Genomic DNA, 11,245 nt, shown 5'->3' on the forward strand with positions numbered 1-11,245 from the left:
TTATAGAAACATTGTGGACTACAGACTTTACACAGATTTTACAAGTAACTACATCGGTACAAAATCACACAAATGACACTTTTTTATTTTTGAAGTAAATACAGGTGTATGGTTGCAGCTGATGTGATGGCATTGCAAGATGGTCGTGACTCTACTTGCTTTCTGTTTCATACACTAGTAACATTAAACTGAAATTGTGCTAAATATAAAGAAAAGTCTTGTGTAACTTTCAAACTGTACAGTTTAAATAACATTTGCTAAACTTATTTTTCCAGTGACTGAAGAACAAACATCTTTGAAACTTATACCTTTTACTTTTTAAGGCAACCCAGGAAAACAGTGAAAAAGCCAATGTACAGGTATATGGAGCCACAAGGTTTCTTTTTCCTGATTCTGAGCCCATTTGCCATTCAGTAACATGTATTTGTGTACTCTTCATCAGTATCTTACAATAAATATGTTCATTCCTTCCTATTATGTTGACCCCGCATTCTGAGTGAATGAGCTACACTGAGTCAGCTATAAATCTCTAATGAGACTCAATGTAAACAAGACAATACAAACCACATAAATACTTTACGCTACAATCGAGCATTTCCACCTTTTACAAACAGACACAAAACAACCTCTGGTCCAATGGTTACAATTAAGATGTTTATTGAATGTTTATGGTCTCCCATGTAATTACCGTGTTTTCAACCTGCTCTTTAAAAACTGTAAATAATTAATTTGTCTTGACTAATACACAGTAGGTCCAAATGTATTTAGATAATTAAATGTTTAATATTCTTGTTAGTGAATATGAGTTACGATTTATGCCAGCAAATGGACAATGCTGGTATCGCCACAGCTTTTTTATGTCTGAGGCAAAGAGACACACTTTGTATGGTAAGCATTGTGCTGTTTGGAGAAGCAGTGTGTTTTTCCCCTCACTTCCTAATAATCTATTCTGTTCAGCCAGCTGCATACATTGACAAATGTTTCCAGCATTAGGTATTTACCCGGTGAAAGGTAATAGATGCAAGGGTTTAAAAATGCCTGATGCAAGAAACAGCAGGCACAATGGCAAAAAATATCACAACAGGAAGCATTTGTCTTTTCTTTGCAACAGTCTATTTGCAAAAGACGACTTTAAAAAAAATTATATTACAAAAGCAAAGAAAGAAGAACATCATATAAAATACTTGCACAAAGCTTTGTTTTGCTTTTTCCCCCTTCTAATTTCAATCGATTTTAATTTTTTCACATTTTATGACATGGTAACTGTAAAAGTGTGCACTGTTTTATTTAAATTCAGTATCTGACAACTATTGTGTCCTATAAGAGAAAAAGACTCTACATAGAGAAATGCTCAGTGCTTTTTTTATCACAAGCAGCTCTGTGGTTCTCTTTGAGAAACAAGCTAATACACTGCCACTCGCAAAGTGAAACACACCATCTCAATAGTTAAGTTTTTCCTAATCTGTTGATTGTGATTTGGTTGGTTTGTTGTAAAAAAAATTCTTTTACATCTCTTTCTTTCTGGTTTATATTTGTGCACCTTGTTCCTGGGAGTTAATGAAAGCTGTGACGGTGCATTAATGAGGCTGCTTATTTCAACTGTATTCCACTTCCTCCATTTACCTCCTTCACCTCATTCTCCCAGTCCACATTTCCTTTGCAGCTCATGCATACTCTGCGTCATGCTGTTGCCACTCCTTTACATTTTTATTTAATATCTTCCTGAATAATCTCCACATTTACTGCCTCTGACTCATGTTGCATTCTGTAACATGAAACAATCTCACTAATAGTGTTAGCAACATAAATAAATATGATGCAGAATAATGTAATGAAAATAGCTGTCAGTGTTAAAATGCTCACAATGAGATTTCTGATCATCTATGTGTCTTCTGGCTTACCGTTTATATAATGTGCACTATGTGCTATATTAATATATCATTGACCATTACAAAGGGAGGATTGCCATTGTTCCATCTTTCTCAGTATACTGTATACACACACTAGTGGAGAAACAAAAGGTGTGTATCATACATTTATATTAACATTATATTTAGAGTGTTTGATTATATGTTGCCTAAATGCTGCCTTAAAACACTTGAAACAAGTACATTTAATAATGTCACATGTTTTTACTATCTATCAATGTATATTTTTTAAAGGTTATAATAACCAAGAAGTTAAAAGTAAAAAACATTCAAAATAAGTGTCTGAACAATAAGAGATTTCTTCAAATGCACAAACTCTGCTAACAAGGATAAACACAGTTACTGAATTAAGAATGAAAGAATCTGTTGGTGTCGTGTGCTCGTACTCTCAGCCTGCTGGGATTAATGAATAACCTCAGTAAGAAACGCCTCTGTTCTTAGGCAAGGCAAAATGACCACAGGCAGCCAAAGAATTTGGCGGTCAGTAACTGTAGCTGTTTCCCATACATATATTATTATAGCAATAGCAGCAGTGGTGATTGAATTTCTGACCTTTTGTTGAAATGGAAAGGGGGAGAGAGGGAGCGCATTTCAATTTTTGTTGTGTCATTCATGTCTTAAAATAACTACAGGGATGAAAGATCGAGGCTTGATTCAATTACAGTGCTTTGTAAAGGCTAAAGATTACTGTATTCTACATGGAACCTCACTTGTATCTGAGATAAATATAGATGCTGATTTCACACACATGCAGTGGAGTAAAATAGGTTAAGTGAACACTCTTGCTCTTTGGAGTTACTTTGAAGTCTAGAAGTTTTAAATTACAGTATATACTCCCACTCCACAGCTAGGGGAAAAAAATGAAACAACACAGTTTTTTCACCCATAAATAAATCCAACACATGGCTCAGCCACTGACATTAAAGCATGATGATACAATGGACCATAAGTCCGAACATTTTGATGATGAGAAACCTGACACTCTTAACACTCACCATACAAGCCACCCAACACTGGAGAAAACAGAAGCCCCAAACCAGAAATGTTTGGTATTAGAACCTGGCTGGACAACTTTGCCAATCAATAGCAAAGTTCACATTAAAAACTGCTGACAGCTGGGGGAGAAAGTTCCCACTTTCATCTAGCGCTGGCCCTCTAGCTAACCTCACCGTCACCCTCTCCCTTTGCAGACCTCTTTATTAATCTTTGTCGCATCCCACAGCCTGACCCAAAATACTGCCACATTCTGTTTATCAACAAAGCTTTGTAAATATATATATATATATAGACTATATATAGTCTATAAAACAAAATACTTCACAGAGATGCTTAATTTGATAGCCTTGAACCAAGGACCCTCCAGTTCCACAGAAGAGAGCCCACCCAGCAGCTGTGTCACCATATCAACCCGTTTACTGAAAGGACAATGAGCCCTCTGAATGAAGCTTGTGTGTGTATGACAGAAAAAAGAAGATTTGTTTTCCATTTAAACTTACCTCACTTGTTTTTCCTGTAAACCTCAGTTTAGTTGAATAAAAACAAATCAGCTGGAGACCAGAATATAGAGATAAATACATATAAATAAACTCACTAAGATGACTAATGAATAAATACTTTGACTTTAATAGTTGAGCCGATTGAACTTTGGTCCTTTGTTCCTTTTTGTTGTGTTCTTGATCATGAAAAAAAAACAGAGGGCCCTACTTGACAGTCTTTGCTCAAAGATGAGCTACCTTGAGTTAGCGCAGGTCTCTGCTGCCCCTTAGGGGTGGAAGGCAAAAAGAGAATATAAGGACTTCCATTAACAATCAGGGAAGCGCAGAACCAAAATTGTTTTTATGTTGCTACGCTGATTAAATTTCACTTTGAGTAAACTTCAGATCTTTTCGCTCGGGTGAGTGAGGTGTTGGGTGTGAGCATGGCAGGTCTAATCACGTTGATGCTGCTGAACCTCGGCTTTAGGTTGCTGTCTCTCTACCAAACCTTCTCTGTGCCGTTGGCTGTTGAAATTCAAACTGTCTCATATGGCAGCATGTTACACATAAACATATTAAAGCGTTGCAACTGCACTGTAGGTCTCTCATTATTAAAATGAATGAGAAAAGTTACAAATAAATAAATGAGTTTGAGGTAACTGTAGAATGAGCTTGTTAATACAAATAAAATGTGTCTTAGATTTAATGTTATTGTTGATGTACTCAATTTTATTTATTATATGTTTGAAAGTGGAAAAGGATATGTTTAAGTGGAGACAAGTTGCAGAGGTATATGTCAGGGCTAGGAGCAAAGCATTTCTAATATATTCCAGTAAAATGAGATGTCTGACATAGGAAGTGCTGTAATTGTTGCAATTTCCCTTAGTGGACAAAGTAGTCTCTGATGTACAACAACAAAATTATTATATTTCTCAACCTGTGTATGCACACACTGATTTTCGTAACAACTGAAAGGCCCTGGAGATCAGACTCAAATGGTGCATCGTCACAACTGTGCATATCAAACCAAACACATAATAGAAGAGTCTGCGATCATAGACTGAATCAGTGGCTGCTCATCAGAAATTGTTCTTGGCAGGACTGAAAGAGCTCATGTAGTTCTAATTTTAACTATGAAAAGATGACAGTGCTGAATGCCTGAATGTCACAGAACACCCGACTGGATTTCAGATACTCAGGCAACCACAAGGGTTTTGCTTTCTGTGTTTTGTGGGTCTGGGTGAGATCTGCAACAAAGTGGAACTATCTTTTTGGAGAGAATGGATTGGTGAAACCAGTACTGCACACACTTTGCTTGTATGTTAGCAACAGCAGCCCTCTGAGTATTAGCATATGAGTCTCCTAAACCTGGGTCCAATATGCTAGTGTTTAGACAATGTCTGTGCTGTTTGGGATCTCACATGTGTTCTCATGCACAGTGTGCCGACAGGACCAAAGAAAAGGTTTACAGCTGAAAGCCTGGAGCCATGGCGTAAATATTTCCTGAAGAAAAGGTGGTTTGTCCAAGTAAAATGAAGGTTGGCCTACTAGTGTGACTTTGGATTTCTGAAGGAATAATTTATGAGAGAGTTTAAAAGACATTAACCTCCAATTAGGTGCTGTAGTTACAGTATTATGAATGACATAATGGACATAGGTGATCAATGGGCCTTTCATTTTGCCTTTCCATATTATGTAAGATGATAACATGGTAGTTGTGCTATTTAACGCCGGGGATGGTGACCAAATGGAAGGTCAAGAGGAAGTATATGCAGGGTCATTATATTCTGGTTTTAAGTTGCTTTTTGTGAGTATTAGTACATGCACTTAACCTTCAATCCCTGGGCATAGCCCCTTTGGGCTTGTTACCTAAGAAATATGTCTCCTCTTTTCTCTCCTCAGAGAGGTTCCCATGAAACTTGTCAAGAAGACAATGTAGAGGGAAGTAAGAGATAAAGTTGCAAGGCTTTCTTTCTGTGCAGTGTTTATTTGCTGTGTCAAAAATTGAGAGATTACACCATTTCTATGCAGCAAGGGAAGAATCTGGTCAAGCATTTCCTCGGGCTAAAACCTTCATTTGGAGAGGCAGAGGAGGATTACTGACACCTGCATTTAGAACAAAAATTTGGCCCATTGGCTTTGTAGGGAGTCATCATCAATCATTTATTTTAAGTGTGGAGAGGCCATTTCCACTGTAGAGGCTTTATTTTGGGCTGGGATGGTGGAGTCCGCAAGGCAATTAATAAATCTTTTTTAAAGAGTTTTTGCAGGATTCCTTTTAGTGTCAAAACACTGCAATAATGATGTTACTGAAGATTATTTAAAATCTCAACTTTATTGTAAGCATTTATTCAAAGTAGATTAATTCATAGGTTAAAATTCAAATAAAATAAAGCAGATTTTTGTTGATAGATGCCAGGTAGTGTCAAGTTTGTATGTCATTTACCACACTCGTGCACACAGTGTGCAGCTTTCAAACACATATTGGCATATATTTGATTAACACATGTAGACTGATTCTTATTAGTTGTTACCTGTCCTGTGTATTGAATCTTAATGCCCACTCTGAGGCAGCAGGGATGGTAACACTAACCCTCATGCTGTCAGCAGTGTGATTGATCACCAGCAGATAAACATCAGATCACTGAGAGAACAGGACAGACATTGATCCCCAGAGGAAGAGAGGACTTGTCACACATCAGCATACACAAACCTCTGTGAAACATCTGTCAAAATACCACAACGAGGACAACAGAGAACTGTACCTGTGTGACTAACATGAGAACCCACGGACGCTGTCAGCTGTTTGGGATGCTGGTTGATGACCAAAAAGTATAACTCCTCACTATACCCCAAACATTATTCTGATTAGAGAGTTGTATTTTTTTAATACCTCACATGCAGAATTAGACAAATAGAGAGTGAAGATACTTTCTAATTTTATCCTGCAGAATAATGGGGGAAACCTCTTCTTGCCCTTAGGCACACAAAACAACAGAAGAGCATGACACATTCCCTGTGTTGTTCATTTCAGCTGCCATAAAGAATCCCCTGTGGCAGTACTGTCCCAAACAGAACACAAAACAAAGCAGGAAATGTGTGTTTTCACTAAATGTCAGTCCCGACTGGTCACATGAAGGTCTTTCACCTGGCTGGGCCCTGAATATGTTTTTCCCGTCATTAGCAACAGACCTCATGCAATGCCATACTTAAGAACAGAAGAAAGAGGGAAAGAAAATCAATGAGAAGTGAATGGTCAGTGCGACAAAAGGGGGCCAGCCTTGCGTTGACAGGAAGAAAAGCATTAGCGCCCTTTATGTGCATGGTGGCGGATTTCCGTGTGCTACACTGTCAGTGTACTTTCCCCTTAATTAAAACAGTCACAAGTTTCATTGAGCGGTGAATCAAAGGGTGGCTACGCCATAAAGCAGATTCAACTCTGTAACCCTGTGTGTGTGTGTCTGTGTGTGTGTGTGTGTGTGTGTGTGTGTGTGAGTGTGTGTGTAGAGTTTGGGAATCAAACTAAAGCACACAGAGTGACCAGGATGAAGGGGATTTAAGCTGTGCTCATTCCCATGGTCAGTCACTCAGAATTGGTCATTACTGTCCTGCTTGGAGATGAAAACACAGCGATTAAGAATTACTTGCCCATTTCTAAACATCCCCCTCAAAGACAAGAACAATGTTAGGTTCCTTTGACCTGTTTTCTTGGCAGTTCTTTAGTCAAATAATATAGTTGGGTGTATAAGCTGCACGTGAAAGCAAACACATATATATATGTATATATGTATATAGATAGATAGATAGATAGATAGAATATTTGAATCAACCAAAGCCAATAACTCATTACAAGTACTAAGTGTGGTTACACAGGTAGGACATTTCTCTTAAACCAACCCCAGAAAAGTCAGGTTGACACTAACGTTCAACAGTGAACTAGGGTAAAACAACACGACTGAGTGAGCAGACTCAATTGAGGGAAGGGAAAATGCTGGCCCTGTTTTAGCCAGTGACGGTGAATTGTCATACGCAGCTGACCAGCACCATTTCATTTCCTTGACAGTGGAGGGGCAAACCTGCAAACCCCCAATCATACCCTCATCAATTATAAATCATCTAGTAGTTGGATAATTAAAAATGCAACATTATTTTTTTCACTCGAGACAAGGCCTCTGGGATTGTTAAAGAAGGGTGGGATTCCCCTCTCATGTTCTCTCCGTCCCACAGTTGGAAAGAACCAAGAGTATGAATTATGTAGGAAGGATACATAATGGTAGAAATTGCTAATCATAACGTATGCAACTCGAGAAGGTTGGAGTGGCAGGCTGATTGACAGAGGGGTGCAAAGGAGATGGTACAGGATAAGGTAACAGTGAGAATCTCCAGAATGAATTTGCTTTGGGCTAGCCTTGATGGGGAAGACCCATCATTCAGGGTGTGCTGAGTAGTACTAAACAATGATGGTACTTGGGGTTTGCACAAATTGAGACTTAAAGAGGACTTAAAATGACTGATGGGATAGAAAAATATCATATATTTAATTTTAAATTTCTTCCATCTTATGATTTGATGTCATGTTTCATTAAACCCTTGTCTTGCAGAATAGTTGTAATAACTAAAAATGACAAAATTGTCACCTGGATCTGCTTTGCTGAGCTTTATGATAGTTTTCAAATATGCCTAGTTTGTTAGCTGTCCTGCCAGTAACTCCATGCCTTTGCATCTTATTCAGCCTCGATAAGTTAATAAATACAATATAGCCTACTTTATTTGCTAAGTATCAAATTGCAGGGAAGCATGCTTAACAACAAAGCTGGTGAACACTGTGGAGCTTTCAGCAATTAAAGAGCCAGAGATTTCCCATTGGGAGGTCATAAAGAGACCAAAAGAAAGGCTAAAAGAGTAAACATTGTACTTCAAGATGTGGCAAATGACAGCCACATGACCATCAGCATTGCTCTGTCACTTCTCCTTGTGTAAATTAACAAATCTTTGAAAAGGATTTGTTATATCAGTTTAAAAGGCGATGATTTGTCAATGTTTTGTTTGCAACTTGTTTCCCCTGCCCCCAAGTGGCTGGACTTATTTCTTAATTTATTTGTTTTTGGCTTAATTAGAAACATTACCAGCTGTTACCAAAACCCCGAAAAACCTGTACTGGGGATTTAAAATCGTAAATATGGCGCTGACAACTTATAATCCAATTATTGTGTGCTGTTACAGGTTTGTCTCTGTACAACACAAAGACAGGATAAAGACAAGGTGGTTTGTTAAGCTGCAAAAATGAAAACCTGTACTGAAAAGAATGGGACAAGTGAAAAATGTGAATGAAACGTACTCTGCTAATCAAGGTTCTATATACATTTTTGCTCTCTAATGGAAGAAAATGGGGTTATTCGGTCGTGAGCATTTGTGCCATTTGTTGCCAGTCCTCCCTGTCACAATGATGGAGTGTCTGTCTGACAGGTGCTGTGATTTCCCTGACCCCATTGTATTCAAACAACACAGACTCCTCACACAGGAAGAGAAGAAGAAACAATACAGGTGAGTCTGGAAGAATTCCCCCTGAGGGCCTGTCCACCTGACAGTTAAAAGGTAGATGTGTGTGTGTGTGTGTGTGTGTGTGTGTGTGTGTGTGTGTGTGTGTGTGTGTGTGTGTGTGTGTGTGTGTGTGTGTGTGTGTGTGTGTGTGTGAGCCTTCACATTCAGCAGCCTCAACAAAATAACAAAACATAAGACCCGACTTTTTAAAGGTGTCTTGAAATCCGTTTCCCTTCTGTGACTCCCGTGACGGTTCTAACTCATCTTTATCAGAAGTAGAAGTGCTGTACAACGACAACCTCATGAGGGACTGCTCTATACCGTCCCAGATTATAAGGGGACATGTGTGTTAAACTCAACCCTGCCTGCCCGTCATTATTTGCGGATTAGTGCTGGCCTGCACCCTCTTTGATGTGGACATGTTTCACACTTCCATGCCACTGAGCTCCAGGGATAAGGTGAAGGGAACAGAAAGCCCAACAATGGATTGAGAAAGAGAAGCAGGCATAAGCAGGAGCCTTCTTCTGCTTGTTTCGAAGCTGCAGGAAAACTTCCATCTAATGAGGAAGATAATGCGTCACAACAATTACAGCTGTACGGATGAGCAGTCACCAGAAAGAGGCCCCACAGACATGCAAATGCAAATATGCCCACATGCATAATAACACATACATATATGCATTTCCACACTGCTCACACACATACTGTACAGTCGTATGATCTATTTACACCGACACACACACACACACACAGAGAGCGAGAGAGAGTCCCATACAGGGGACGCACGTTGATCCTTTGGGGTCTACTGCCCTCTGCAGGACTAAAGCAAAACAGCAGAATTTTATAATATGTAGCCAACATAGATATATTACAGCTTTTATTCAACATTACATATCCAAAATTATTATTGCATATAGCTAAAACAGGAGAATATATTTTAGAACAGGCCAAGTTTATGTTTAGACTGAAATCATATTTATAAGGACTCTATTTCTATTTAGAGGTGGTCCAACAGAGCACCATTTCTGTTTGTGGGCAGGGAATGGTTGAGTGAATCTACCTTGCAGAATCAAACACAAGGCTTCTTTCAGGCACAGTACCTCCAGAGCCATATGAGGGCACTCAGTGTTCCACCCCAACCACAGGATTTATTTACCTTCCAACGACAGGCAGCCAGAAAGAGGAGCCTGAGTGTGCTTAAAGAAAAGTAGGGGTGAAGAAAGTGTGTGCATGAGGGGTGGAGGGGCTGGGAGGAAGCATAAGGATTGTGTGACACAGAATTACTTAAGCTAAAAATTATGTGTCATAATCCTTAAGAAAAAGAAAACTCAACATAGGAACAGAAACAAAACCATGTGATTTCAATTGCGATATGAGTCAAGTAAACTCCCCTATCTGCTGAAAGAAGAAAAATTCTCAAAGGAGATGTCTGAAAGAGGAGGAACATGGATAAGAGTCCGAAAAAGTTGATAAGGTGGGGGTGGGTTTCCTGTTGCATTAGCTCGCTCTCCACCCCTTCGTTCTCGAGCACAAGCTGACTCATTGAATCTGTGTGTGCATAAAAGCCACTGTGTGAAAAGCTGGTACAGTAATGGCATGACAGTCTGAAGCCAGTGTCACGTTTGTAATTTCAAATGTTAGCAATTAAGTGTGATAGTAATAAGGTGAACATTCACGTTGTTATGAATTACAAAGATCTAAAAAATAAAAATAAGTGCATCTTTACAAGCTACCAAAACAGAAACTCAGTAATGATAATAATAATAATAATAATTCAATTGTGGTGTATGCAGCTATACCTGAATTACCTCATATTATTACAATTGCATGTTATATTGTAAGGTAGACCCTACAATAATCCATATAGAGAAAACCCCAACAATCATATGGCCCCCCCTATGAGGAAGCGATTTGGCAATAGTGGGAAGGGAAAACTCCCTTTTAACAGGAAGAAACCTCCGGCCGAACCGGGCTCAGGGCTCAACCGGTCGCGGCAGAGGTGAGGTGAGGTTGAGGTGAGGGGAGGAAGACAAGACAAAAGACATGCTGTGGAAGAGAGTCAGGTCATTAAGATAAGATGAGGCCTGATTATTCAAGACCTTGTATGTGAGGAGCATTTTGAATTCAATTTTGGATTTAACAGCCAATGAAGGGAAGCCAATATAGGAGAGAAAGGCTCTCTTTCTAGTACCTGTCAGTATTCTTGCTGCAGCATTTTGGATTAACTGAAGGCTTTTCAGGAAGTTTTTAGGACATCTTAATAATAATGAATTACAGTAGTCCACACTAGAAGTAATAAAT

This window comes from Pelmatolapia mariae, linkage group LG13, assembly GCF_036321145.2.
Source record: "Pelmatolapia mariae isolate MD_Pm_ZW linkage group LG13, Pm_UMD_F_2, whole genome shotgun sequence".
NCBI lineage: Eukaryota > Metazoa > Chordata > Actinopteri > Cichliformes > Cichlidae > Pelmatolapia > Pelmatolapia mariae.